General features: G+C 46.8%; 1 protein-coding gene across 27 annotated transcripts in view; it reads left to right on the top strand.

The window, feature by feature from the left end:
- The window catches only part of cadm2b (cell adhesion molecule 2b), a 1,102,220-nt gene that overhangs the window by 1,041,271 nt on the left and 47,067 nt on the right, over positions 1–13,882 (top strand). The gene's annotated exons all lie outside the window — the stretch shown is intronic.

Raw genomic sequence — 13,882 nt, 5'->3', positions numbered from 1 at the left:
ATGAGAGGGGCTGAGCCCACCTTCCCACCCCTCAGTTTCACAATGAGAGGAACTGAGCCTACCTTGCCAACCCTGAGGGGATAAGCCCACCTTACCACCTCTGAGGAGCTGAGCCCACCTTCCCACCCCTGAGGCAGTGCCCCAGTGAGGGGGGGCTGAGCCCACCTTCCCACCTCTGAGAGGGTGAGCCCACCTTTCCATTTCTGAGGCAGTGCCCCAGTGAGGGCTGGCTGAGCCCACTTTCCACCCCTGAGGGAGTCCCCCAGTGAGAGGGGCTGAGTCTACCTTTCCACCCCTCAGTCTCCCAGTGAGAGGAGCTGAGCCCACCCCATCCCTCAGGGGCTGAGTCCACCTTCCCATCCCAACCCTCACTCACCACATTCAGGATGATGATTGGAGTTTCTGCCACAGTCAAATTTCTAATAAATCCCTCCCCGATCCATTTCACTGTTTCCATCTTGATGAAGGGTTCCTGCCCAAAGCGTTTCTCTCCCACCGACGCTGCTCATCCCACTGAGTTCTTCTGGCAGAGTGTGTGTTGCTCCAGAGTCCTGTGCCTGTATTTTATTGCATCTTAAGATTAAGTACAAACAGGTCTTAGGCGAATGCAAAACCAGTGAACGAGTGGAAGGGAACCATCGAACACTGCAGCACAGAAACAGCCCCTTCACCTCTCAGCTCAAATTCACAAGGCATGATTTCCCATGCACAAATCCATGCTGACTATCCATGCCACAGGCTTTGCCTTTTTACTGGAAAGAAAGATCTGGTCTTGGGCTGCATGGTGCCATTTCTACATTTCTGTAATGCTTGGCAGTTCTGAGGAGGATGGTGATCAATTGCAACAGGATATAGAACGCTGGGGGAGTGGGCAGCTGTGTGGCAGGTGATGCGTGAAGCAGAGACCTGTGGGGTGCTCGCTTTGATTGGAAAAAGGAAAGGCAAGATGGTCTAAAAGCTGCAGGAGGAGAGGGAGCTGGGTATGTGTGCACAGATCACTGACAGCAGTGGGCACTGAATAGGTGGTCAATAAGGTAAACACTCTTCTGGGTTTGAAACAATGAAGTTGCAGACACTGTGATTGTAGAAAGGGCACACAGTAAATGCTGCAGGAACTCAGCTGGTCTCACAGCGACTCTATGAGGTAAAGATATATTACCGACATTTCAAAAAGGGCTAAGACCTGAAACATCGGTAATATATCTTTATGTCCAATGGACGCTGTGAGACCGGCTGAGCTCCTCCAGTATTTACTGTGCATTTTTGCTATTCTGGTCTTAACTCATGAAATGCGGTGTATAAAAGCAGGGAGGTCACGACAAACTGATGTAAAACACTGGCTAAGTCTCATCTGGAGCATTGACTTCATCCTGACACCTCATTGCAGCAAGGATGTAGAGGATGTGGGGGAGATTTATGGGAATGTTTCCTGGGATGTGGAACCACAGTTCCAAGGAGAGACAGCAGAGGCTGTGGCAGAGGGAGGTTTGACAGAATTTATAAAATGATGTGGGGTGTGAACAGAGCAGAGAGTGGGAGCTTGTTGGTGGATAAGAGGTGAAACATGAAAGTCTGCAGATGCTGTGATTATAGTAAAAACACACTGAAATTCTGGAAGAACTCAGTCAGTCTTTTCAGCATCTATAGAAGTCAAAGAAATATTACTGACATTTTGGGCCTAAGCCCTTCTTCAAAGAATAAGCAGTGGCCGGTTCAACACAAAGGGGAGGAGAATTAACAGGGACATAAGTGGAGAGATTTTAGCAGTGAGTGGTTGGAATCTGGAACCTACAGGTGTCATGGAGTCACAGGTTTGATAGTACTGAAGCAGGCCCTTCGGCCCCATACCCATGCTGACCAAGATGTCCACCTGAGCAGGTCCCATCGGCCTGCACTTAGTCCCTGTCCTTCTGAACTCCTCTGAGCCAGGTGTTGTGGGAACTTCGAGTGGGAATTGTTCAGATCAATAGTGATGGGAAGGACAGTTTGTCAGCTAGCAGGAAAGGAAGTGGGGTGGAATTAGTGATCTGCTCTGGTGATGAACCCATGGTACATGATGGGCCAAATGGTCTGCTCTGAGTTGGATGGCACAGAAGCAGGTCCTTGGCTCACCAAGACTTTGCTGACCATCCATGCATCCATTAACAAACACTGGGTCCACAGTAGTTTCTGTTTCATCTTTAAGGATGGGAGAGTATCCAACCCAGGCAGTGTGTTCCCGATTCCAACCCTCCCTCAGGGTGAAAAGCCTTCCTGACACTCCCCCCCACTCCCCCACAACCTCTTACTCCTCAACAGAAACCTCCGCCATCTGCTCATCAGTGGTACAAGTTGGGATCTGGCTTCTTCCCAATCCATTACACAAGCAGTTTCTAATCCTACTGCTCCAATGAGACAGGGTTAATGAGCAGTCTCAGAGTAGAAGCCCTGGGGAAGTGAACACACTGTGATATAATGTTACACTCAGGCTGAGAGAGAATCAATTAAATCTGAAATTAGAGTCCTGAACTTCAGCAAGGTCAAACATTGGGTTCACCAAGGTGCGACCAGAGGTTAAACTCCATGGTTTGCCAGCAGGTGAACAAGGGCCAACCTTTAAAATATGTCATAATACCCTAAGAATTTGCTCTTCCGTATTCCCTCCTTACTGTTTCTCTGACAGGGGGATCCTCCCTCCCTACTGTCCCTCCCTCCCTACTGCCTGTCCCACAGTGGGGTGACCTTGCAAGTGACATGGGTTAGCTTGAACCTCGATGGATGTATGAAGCTTAAATCTGGCCTCAAAATAACAGCCAGGGAATATCCGGTCTTCCGGGGATTTTGCTGCTTGTGCAAACTATGTGGTCTCATTCAGAAGGAGAACTGTTGAGTTTGATAAGAATTCCCAGGCCTCACCTATGAATAACCTGATTTAAGATCGCTGGAAATTACTGTAAGCCTGAGACACTTACCTATTTTAATAATGCATTAGCATCAGTTTCTCAGTATTTGAGTATTCTTAATATTTAAACATTTCATCTGTGCTCACCACAGCCTTCCTGTCTAAAACCCAGTCAACCTGAAGATGCTGCCTCAGTGTTGTGTTCCTGTCGGGCCAGGCCAGTTTATCCAGAAACAGGTCACAAACACCACAGAGATTCCCTGCTCTCTTCAGTGAGCTGGCTGACCTTCCCAGCAGGGTCTGCTATCAGAGTTTGGAGCCAAGCATACTGAGCAGATTTCCTGCCAATTAACCTATTCCACAGTGTGACAGAACTCAACACAGGTCAGTCTGTGGGAAGAAGGCAAATCCTATGCTTGCCTTCATCGCTGGCAGCACAGAATTTGAGAGTTGTGATGACACGTTGCCACATTACAAAATTCTGTTTCATCTGCACGGGTATCATGTGCAGTTCTGGTCGAGACACAACAGGAACGATGTGGTTACACTGGAGAGAGAGCAGAGAAGATTCACCTCTGTATGCTTCAGACGCCTTGAGAGATTGAATAGGATGGTCTTGCTGGAGGGTCAAGGATGTGTCCCATTGGAACTATATAATGAGAGGCATAGACAGAGAGAATCTTTTCCCCGTGATCAGGTATCAAAAACAAGAAGTCAATGGTATCAGGTGAGAGGAGGGGGGTTGAAAGGAGAACTGAGGAAGAGAGTGGATGCAATCTGGAACACTGCCAGAGGAGGTAGTGGAGTCAGATACAGTCACTGGGTTTAAGAGGCATTTGGACTGAGAGTCAAGGTGGAGAAGGATAGGGTACTGATGACCAAAGGGGTCAATATGAAGGGATGGGCGAAAGGACATGTTTGTGACAACACTCTGCAGTTCCTTGCTGCCTCAGTTTCTCCACAGACATTGCCTAACATGATGAGGATGCTGGTTTCACCTCCGATTTGCAACAGCTGCAGTTTTCCACCTCCCAATGAGAGAGAATTGAGCACAGCTCCCATTAGATCCCAATGTCTCCTGTGGAATCCAGTGCAGTTTGGAATCTGCATTTAAAAGAGGAGCAAGGCATTGGTACAAATTATGTTCTGGCTGGGCTGTGGAGTAGAAAGGTAACATCAGAGCAGCTTTATCATTGCTATTGTTCAATGAGGGACAAAGCTCTCAGGGTCATCGTCACCATTTAAAATAAAATAAAATAAATCACAGCTATTGTGAACCCCTTTCAAAGCGTATTCAGTGGCTCACAGCAGCCATTGAAAAGGAGCTGGCTGAAGAATCACAGAAGCTTTACAATCTTGGTGGGGGTGGCATTCAGCCCATCATGCCTGTGCTTCTCGAAAGCAGCCATCCTGTCCCGCCTTGCCACACGGTCACCATCCCTGCTGCTTGCATCTAGTGGCTGAGCAGCATTTCTGCCTCTCTTCCAGACACCAAACTCCAGATCCTCACCCCTCCTGGGGAACACATGTCTCTTCCCTCCTAAGCCTTGCACTGCCAAACCAAGGCCACCCACAAATTGGAGGAACAACACTTAATATTCCATCTGGGCACTCTCCAACCAGATAGCATCAACATCAACTCCAGCTTCTGTTAGGCCCCGCTTCTGTGTCTCTCTCTCTTTCCCTACCTCTCTGTCTCCTTTCCTGAAGTTAGATGACTAAACCTGCACTCAATACTCCAAATTTGGACTCACCAATGTCTTATACAACTTTATTATAACATCCCAGCTGACCTCCTATAATCAGTACTTTGATTTATGAAGGCTAATGAGCCAAAAGCTCTCTTTATAACCCTAACTACCTGGTGGTGAAGGAGGCATGTGGCACAATGGTCTTCAGAGATCAGGGCCTTGAGTTGGGATATGATATTGCAACTTTACAAAACACTGTTTTGACTGCACATGGAACATTGATTGCAGTCTGGTCATCACACTAAAGGAGGGGTGTGGTTGCCTTGAAGAGGGTGCACAGGAGATTCACTGGGACGTTTCTTGGAGGGCTTTGGTGATGGGGAGGGACTGGATAAGCTGGCCTTGTTCTCCCTGGAGGGACAGAGGGTGAAGGGAGAACCTCAAACCTGATGGAGGTATATAAAATTATGAGAGATATGGATAGAATCTTTATCAAAAACAAGGGGACACCGATTTAAGGTGAGAGGAAGAGGATTTAAAGGGGATCTGAGGGAGTGGTGATGTGTGAAACTGACTGCCACATGAGTTGGAGGAATCGGATACAGTTTCTGTGTTTAGGAGGCATTAACATAGAGGCTTAAGAAGACAAAGCATTGAAGAATGGGTTCCTAATGCAGGCAAATAGGATATGTAAAAGGGTAGATGTCTGCAGTGCTCTGTGATTAGTAAGGGATTGCTTAAGGTGGGATCTGAGTGGGAAGAGAAGGCTGAAAATCACTCCTCTAGACCCAATTATTACTGAAATATTTTGCTTGATAAAAATTGTCATTGGCCCATTTCCTTTGCAGTTACAAAACCGTGAACATAACGAGTCAATTAGGTGTCAGTAGTTTTCACACTTTTTCTTTCCACCCACGTAACACCTTAAGCAATCCCTTACTAATCACAGAGCACCTATGGCATAGGGAATATTTAAAGTGGTATGTGAGTGGAAAGAAAAAGGATGAGAACCATTGGTGGAGGTTAAGGGCGGAGAGGCTCTGTGCTTTGTGATGATTATGACAGTCGCAGAGGGACCAGTGAAGCTGCTGTTGTGTTGAAAGTGCTGCTTGTGAGATGAGCTGGGACCAAGGTTTCAGGAGTAGCTGGAAAAATCTCTGTGCTGGGCAAACTGAACTTAGCAAGGACAGTAGCCAGGGGAGAAAGCTTCTGGGGACCTACTAGTGGCTCTCCACTGACCCCTGCTGGAGAGAGAGAGAGAGAGAGAGAGAGAGAGAGAGAGAGAGAGAGAGAGGAATGAAGATGTGTGAATTAATCCATGTATATATTTGCTTGTGTGTGTGGGTATGTGTGTACACGACATTTATCCAGTGTTTGATTGTGTGAGAGAGAGAGAATGTGAGTATATGTGTGTGAGAGAGAGAATGTGTGTGTGTGTTTGAAAGAGAGAGAGAGAGTGAGTGGCGTGAAAGTCTTGGCATGATGTTTGAATCTCAATGTCCAAGCTGACAATGACTTGAGCCAGTTCCAGGGACGAGGAAGAGTTGAGTCACTGGCAGTGCCCAAGCTAACCACAGAGCAGCTACTGGACTTGACAAAGTATCACAATAACTTGCATTCTCCTTGGGAGAGAAGTGAGACTGGGTGCAGGAATGTTATTTATTTAGCAAATAAAGTCTGTGACAGATTGTGGTTAAAGAACTCTTTGCTTTAATTGGCTGCCTGGACTGAGCTGTTGGTCTGTGAAGGGTACCATACTCCAGTAATTGACAATGTGCTAATACTGTAAGGTTGACTTCCGATAAACGCCCGTTTTAAATCTATTAGCAGCACCAGTGCACAGACCCCCGAGGCTGAACAATTCGAATTTGTTGATTTCTCTTTAATTGAGAGTATATTTTGGCCAGCTGTTACCAGGTTTCTGTAATGAATTAGAGGTCCCTATACACTGAAGGCAGTACCATCTTATCGAAGGGGTTTGTCTTGTTTGCTTTTTCAAAGACTTCCACTGGCAACACTCTGCCCCACAAACGTTGCAGCCTGCAGACTGAATCCCAATGTGTCTGACATTTCATCACGGTGTTAAACCTGCTTCTGGCAGTTTTGCTTTGATTTTGGTTTTCCTCCTTTCTGCAACTATGAATGTAAAAGCAGTGGATCTGAAGATCAACATATCCGCACCTCCCTTAACCCCCGAGGGCAGAAAATCATGAGAGTCGTAGATAAGGTAAATAGTCATGGTCAATTTTCCCAGAGTAGGAGAATCTGAAACTGGAGAACAGAGACTTCAGGCAAGAGGAGAAAGATTTAAAGGGGACCTGAGGGGCACCTTCTTCACACAGAGGGTGGTGGGTGTGTGGAAAGAGCTACCAGAGGGAGTGGTAAAAGCAGGGACAATTGTGATGTTTAAAATACATTGAGGCAGATACCTGGATAGGAAATGTTTTGAAGGCTAAATGCAGGCAAATTTGTTTAAAGTTTCAGATTTCAGATTTATTGTCAGAGTATATACATGACATCACATACAACCCTGAGATTCTTTTTCCTTCAAGCAAGGCAGAATTGCCACTTATTGGTAGTGCAAAAAAAAACCTGTATTCAACCTACACGTGTAAACAAATAATGAAATGTAAACTGACTGCAAAACAGAGGGAAAAATTCAATAAGGTGCATAAGATCCTTAAATGAGTCCCTAATTTGAGTTTGTCATTGAGGAGTCCGATGGTGGAGGGGCTGCAGTTGTTCCTGAATCTGGTGGTGCGAGTCTTGTGGCACCGATACCTCTTACCTGATGGCAGCAGTGAGAACAGAGCTGGGTAATGTGGATCCTTTTTTTAATTATTTTATTGATATTTTCAAATCAACATGAAATTCATGATTTACATAAAAGAAACATAATCTTATCATTTGATGTTGATTTTGAGAAAGAAAAGAAAAAAGAAGAAACCCTAACCCTCCCCCCTCCCAGGGAAAAAAGAAATAAATAGTCATTAGAATTGAAGAGAATTTAAAAAAAAGAAGCGAAAAAGAAAAGAAGAGAAAGAAAAAGATTTCATTGGATTCATCAATCTTCTGCTAAGGGACAAATATCTTGACTTACCAAGAATCCCAGGTGATTCCCGGATGTAGGGCAGGGGTGGGAAGAATCGATACCTATGAGTTGAAGACATGGACTCCACATTTTTAGAAAACTTTGTATTTTTCCTAAGGTTATAATTAATTTTCTCCATGGGAGTACAGGCGTATATTTCCACTTTCCAACGAGTCTTATCTAGATGGGAATCAGATTTCAAGTAAATGCTGTACACTAATTTTAGGTCTTACATCTGCTATATTTCCCAACATAAACAATTCTGGTATCTGTATAAATCGAATCTTAGTGATTTGTTCTAGAAGATTTCCCAAATCTTCCTAGAAAGGCCTCACCTTAGAACATGGCCAGGTTGAATGCAAAAAGATTCCTGTTTCTTCATCGCATCCAAAACATTGATCTGATTTAATTTATGTAATTTTTGCAACATAAGATATAGTTGGTACAAAAATTTGTACTGCACCAATCTATACCCTACTTTTCGGGCCATGCTGTCCCAACATAAGTCGGACCAGCTGTTTTCATTAATCAGTATACCCAAATCTGTCTCTCATCTTGGTAGAGATTTATGTAACCCCTGTTTTGGGCTACCCATATAAAGTTGGAAATACATTTTTGAAATAAATTTATTTGTAGTCCCCTTTCGAACCAGAGACTTTACCTTACTGCACTGCGGAGGGCTTTGGAGGGCTTTACACTCAGGGGTATTGGTGTCCCCATACCAGACCGTGATGTATCCAGTCATTACACTTTCCACCATAATTTGCCAGGGTTTCTGATTATACCCAGTCTCCATAAACTCCTAAGGAAGTTGAGGTGTTGATGTGCTTATTTATTTCTTGTCAGATTTATTGAGAGAGTACATACTTGACATCGCATACAACGCTGAGATTTGAAGGAACTATACACGTGCTGTGACAGTCTATCTCTTGACAATACCTTTTACTGACCAAATTCTACTGTTTTTAAATGAACCCTAGGCAGCACAAAGGCACAAGGTGGTGGTATCAGGAGCAAGGCACAAAATGCTGGGTCGAGCAGCACCCGTGAGGAATAGACAGTCAATGTTTGGGGGAGGGGAGGGGATGGCAGGAGCTAGCAGGATCGAATGGCTGGAGGGTCCAGGTGAAACAGGGGCTATAGGCAGGAGGGTCCAGGTGAGGCAGAATCAATGGGCAGATAGGTTCAGGTGAAGAAGGGGCGACGGGCAGGTGGATCCAGGTGAAGAAGGGGAGATGGGCAAGTGGGTCCAGGTGAGGAAGAAGCGATGGGCAGAGGGGTCCAGGTGAGGAAGAGGCGATGGGCATAGTGGTCCAGGTGAGGCAGGAACTGTGGGCAGGTGGTCCGGGTGAGGCAGGGGCAAGGAGTGTTACTTGGAGGAGTGAGGGGTTACTTAGAGGAGCAAGGAAAAATTACCTGGAGGAGTGAGAGGGGACCTGGAGGAGTGAGAGGGGACCTGGAGGAGTGAGAGGGGACCTGGAGGAGTGAGAGGGGACCTGGAGGAGTGAAGGAGGGTCTGGAGGAGTGAAGGAGGGCCTGGAGGAGCTGGGGGGGTTACCTGGAGGAGCGGAGGGGGGGAGTCCTGGAGGAGTGAGGAGGAAGGGTTATCTGGAGGAACAGGTCCTTCTCCCCAGTGGAGGAGAAAGTTGTGCAATGAAGAAGGAGGACATTTTGTGTCCTGGAGCAGAGAGCCTCGACTTGTGAACTGAGGCAGCAGAAAGGAGTAACTGAAGGGAAGGGATGTGGTTCTGACCAAGAGGCAACAAGGCGGTTGCTTGCGATTACCCATGGACTGCCCTTCAAGTGACCAGAATAGATGTAGAAAGGTTGTTTCCCATGTTGGGAGAGTCTAGGACAAGAGGGCACAACTTAGAACAGACATGGAGGAATTCCTTCACACAGAGGGTGATGAATCTGTGGAATTTGTTGCCACAGATGGGTGAGGAGGCCAGGTCATTGTGTTTACTTAAGGCAGAGGTTGATAGGTTTTTGATTAGCCATTGTATCAAAGATTATGGGGGAAGGCTGGCAGTGGGGATGAGTGGGAAAATGGATCAACTCATGATTAAATGGCGGGGTAGACTCGATGACCTAATGGCTTATTTCTGTTCCTATGTCAAATAGAAACATAGAAAAATAGGTGGCCATTTGGCCATTCAAGCCTACACCGCCATTCAATATGATCATGGCTGATCAGTGCTCGGTTTCTGCCTTCTCCCCATACCCCTTGATCCCCTTAGCCACAATGGCCAAATCTAACCTACTCTTAAATATTGACAAGAAACCAGCCTCAACTATTTCCTGTGGCAAAGAATTCCACAGATCCACCACCCTCTGAGAAAAGAATTTTTTCCTCATCTCAGCCCTTAAAACACTTTCCCCTTATCCTTAAAGTGTGACCCTGGTTCTGATTTTTCCCAGCATTGGAAACAACCTACCTGCGCATAGTCTGTCTAATCCCTTAAGAATTTTATATGTTTCTATAAGATACCCCCTCAATCTTCTAAATTCCAGAGAATACAAGCCTAGTCTATCCAACCTTTCTTCATATGCAAGTCCTTCCATCCCTGGTATCAGTCTAGTGAATCTTTTCTGCACCCCCTCCATGGCGAGGATGTCCTTCCTCAGATAAGGAGACCAAAACTTGCTGTCTCCCCCTTCAGCTTTCCTGAATGTCTCCCACGCTCCTACAATGACCTGTGGACTGGAGGAATCCATCCTCTTGACCCCCAGCATCAGGTTCAAGATTCCTTCATTGTTGTGGACATTACACACAAAATGTGATCACCTCTGTTCACCCTGTAAAGACCATGAAAGAGGGGCCACTAATCCAGCGCCCCTATCAAGACGAGAAAACAAAAAAAAGAGTCTTTTCCAGGACACTGAGTGTCCATGAATCCTGGCACCTCCTACATCCCCATCAGCTCCATAGCAGCACGGCCTCCTGTTCATTCTGAGGAGGGTGAACCCAAGCTCCAGGCATCCAAGTCTCCCTCCTCAGCCCCTGCTCCCAACCCACGATACCATCAGGAAGCTGTCAGCGCCCAAGGCCCCTTTAGGAGGTGTGGGTGAGCTTTCTTGGGCTGTAAATTTATGTCACCACCCAGTTAGGGTGCTGGACAGAACTGCACCGACAGGGGAATACAGGGCATAAACCTGCTGCAAGAAGATGGTGTTAACACTGGGCTCTGACCCAGCCTTGGGCATCAGTACACCATGGCACTACCTGACCAGTTATAAGGTGGCGGAAGATTTGCTAGTTTCAACTTCATGGTGGAATGGGGCTGCTGGGACCTCCTGGTCTCAACTTGTGGTGGGACGGACTGCTGATCCCATGGTGGAATGGGGCTATTAGTGGGTGAAAAGGGGCTTCTGGGACCTGCTGGTCTCAACTTGTGGTGCAATGGAGCTGCTGGGGTCTGGTGGTCCAATGATGGAACAGGGCAGCTGGGGCCTGCTGGTCCCTTGGTGGAATGGGACTGCTGGTACCTGCTGGTCCCTTCCAAACAGACCTACTGGTCTAATGGTGGACAGGAGCTACTGGGGCCTGCTGGTCCCATAATGGAACAGGGGCTACTGAGGTCTGCTGGTCCCTTGATGGAACAGGGCTACTGAGACCTGCTGTTTTCATGATGGAAAAGGGTTACTGGGGCCTGCTGATCCCATGGTGGAACAGGGTTGCTGGGACCTGCTGGTCCCATGGTGGAACAGGGATACTGGGGCCTGCTGGTCCCATGGTGGAACAGGGTTACTGGGATCTACTGGTCTAATGGTGGACAGGAACTACTGGGGCCTGCTGGTCCCATGGTGGAACAGGGTTACTGGGATCTACTGGTCTAATGGTGGACAGGAACTACTGGGGCCTGCTGGTCCCATGGTGGAACAGGGCTACTGAGACCTGCTGGTCCCATAATGAAAAAAGGCTACTGGGACCTGCTGGTTTCAATCCTGCTGGAACTGCGTCTCATCTTCAGCCAGGTCATTTAAAGTCGCTGGTGTCTGAATGTAGTCTCTGTGAGCTGATCACAACCTCTTGTTTCGTTACCATGGTGTTCTGTTGGCAGCCGCTAAGACTGATCTGTTCTGCTGTCTCCCTGGCTTTGATATGGCCACCACATTAGCAGCATGTCCAGAGCTGTTCCACCTCAGATAAATAATACTAGATGCACGAAGCAGAATTGTAAATGATCCCCTGTTAATAAGGAACAATCTCCTCATTCCCTGCCCTAACAGGCCCCAGCAAGCTAATGTCTTCGTATAATTGTATAACATAAAAGGTCGTTATATTAATAGATATAAATTAAATTAGATTAAAGAAATTTATTGACAGCAGAGCGGTGTTTTGTCTGGCTCCCAGTTTCAGCCGCTGGGAGGTTAGGTCAGCTTTTCTTCCTGTGGTTTTAAGGAGCTTTGAGCTATGACACTCTCCAACTGGATGACATTAATATCAACTTCTCTGGCTTTTTTTAAAGACCCCCGATGACGCCCCACCCCCTCCACCCCCCAGCTCTCTCTCTCTCTCTCTCTCTCTCTCTCCCCCCCCCCACCCCCCCCCCCCCCCCCGACTCCTTTCACATCAATTCTCCCCTCTCCCCTTATCATATCCACTGAACACCTTTAGTTGGCCTGGACCCCCCTCCCCCAGCCGGCACTCTCTCTATTCTGTGATCTTTGTCTCCTGTGGATGCTGAAAGACCGGCATTTCAGTGTGTTTTTACTTCAGTGATAGTTTATGCAGACTTTCATGCTTCATTCATTTTAGGCATCCATCAGGTCCCTTGTCCCAATTCCCCTGGTCTGGGTAAGAGACTCTACATTCACCCAATCTATTCCTCTCATGATTTTGTACATCTTCATCAGATCACCCCTCATTGTCCTCCTCTCTAAGGAATAAAGCCCCACCCTACTCAACCTTTCCCTGTTGCGATGGGTGGTTTTATTCAGTGGGGAGCTTCAGATCTGCCTCGATTTGATCAAGTAGTGACTCATGCTGATCCTGCTTCCTCAATCAGAGAATGTTTGTTCAGTGGGAAGAATGTGGACAGAGCAAAGGGATTCAGCCGGGAAGTCTTTGGAGAAAAAGCGCTTCAAACCCAAGGGATATCGTCGTGCCATGCAGACCCAGTCAGCATACTGGACGTCCCACTCCACATCTCCCTACCCCTCCCTGTCTGTATTTCTTACAGAGGAATTGAGAGAATGGAATGGAATCCTTACAGGGGACAGGGTGTGAAGAGGAGTAGTCAAAGTAATTGTGGGAGTTGATGGGTTGTAGAAGAATTTGTCTCCCAAGATGGATGCAGGGAGATTGAGAAAGGGGGCAGTGTTGCTTGATAGACTTGAGGAAGGGCTCAGGCCAGAAAAGTCAGTAATATACCTTTACCTCCTATGGACGCTGCGAGACCTGCTGAGTTCCTCCAGCATTTCTGTGTTTTTACTACAATCACAGCATCTGCAGACTTTCGTGTTTCACTTGAACTGAGAGGTGCTGAGTTCAGGCAATAAGATTCTGCCGACTAACTTGATTAGTTACCTGGTTTTGCTCTGATCTCCTGTTTGTTGTGAAGCCATTTCAATGATCATAGAACTTCAATAGAGGACAGCCATGTACGTGGTCATTCCAGCTCAGCCTGGTCTAGTCCATTGCTGGCGAGTGTAGGCTTGTGTGTAGTTTTGTAAAACTCCTCAGTCACAAACCATTAAGCATGGGAGCAGAAATAGGCTATTCAGCCCATCGAGTCTGCCCTGCCATTTAATCATGAGATGATCTATTTTCTCACTCAGCCCCACTGCCTGGCTGAGTAACCTTTGATGCCCTGGCTAATCAAGAACCTGTTAATCTCTGCCTTAAATACACCCAATTACTTCACCTCTAAAAAACCACCTGTGGCAACAAATTCCACAGATTCGCCACCCCCTGGTTGAAGAAGTCCCTCCACATCTCTGTTCTTAGTGGACACTCTCCAATCCTGAAGTTGTGCCCCCTTGCCCTAGACTCTCCCAGCATGGGGAACGACCTTTCTACATCGACTTTATTCACAGGAAGGGCACTCCATGGATAATCAGAAGCATCTTAGCGGAGGATGGCAATTATGGAAGTTGCTTTGTGATCACCGCCCACACCTCACTTTCAACAAGAGGCATTTGAAATACTTCTGCAATTTGCATTTCTTTATGTTTTAACTGCCATGGATATGGTTAGTGTTGGGACAATTAACA

This window comes from Narcine bancroftii, chromosome 7 (assembly GCF_036971445.1).
Source record: "Narcine bancroftii isolate sNarBan1 chromosome 7, sNarBan1.hap1, whole genome shotgun sequence".
Lineage (NCBI taxonomy): Eukaryota > Metazoa > Chordata > Chondrichthyes > Torpediniformes > Narcinidae > Narcine > Narcine bancroftii.
Note: the sequence above shows the minus strand (reverse complement) of the source record. Positions and strands in the feature narration are given on the sequence as shown.